The following is a 324-nucleotide window of genomic DNA, read 5'->3' as shown; positions in this document are numbered from 1 at the left end:
CAGTCAAATTAACTTTAATGAGTGCCTATCGAAACATTACACCCCCCAAAAAAGTTTCAGGCTCAGAATTTCTTTTCACTTTAAGCCCTGGAAATATACTGCGTTTCCTGTGACTGTTTCTCAATAAAAGCCACACCTTATTTTGCCAGCTGAATTTAATGTGAAGCAGCAGCTGTAAGAAATGCTGGGTTTGAAAGGATTTTTAAGGCCAATACCGATACAAATATTTGGTTATTTAAAAATCGGATATTCTGATATATCGGCCGATTTGAAAAAATTCCAGAAATACGTAAAAAAACATAAACAGATTTCCCTAACATTAGT

The sequence above is a fragment of the Etheostoma spectabile genome, chromosome 14, assembly GCF_008692095.1.
Source record: "Etheostoma spectabile isolate EspeVRDwgs_2016 chromosome 14, UIUC_Espe_1.0, whole genome shotgun sequence".
Classification (NCBI taxonomy): domain Eukaryota; kingdom Metazoa; phylum Chordata; class Actinopteri; order Perciformes; family Percidae; genus Etheostoma; species Etheostoma spectabile.
Note: the sequence above shows the minus strand (reverse complement) of the source record.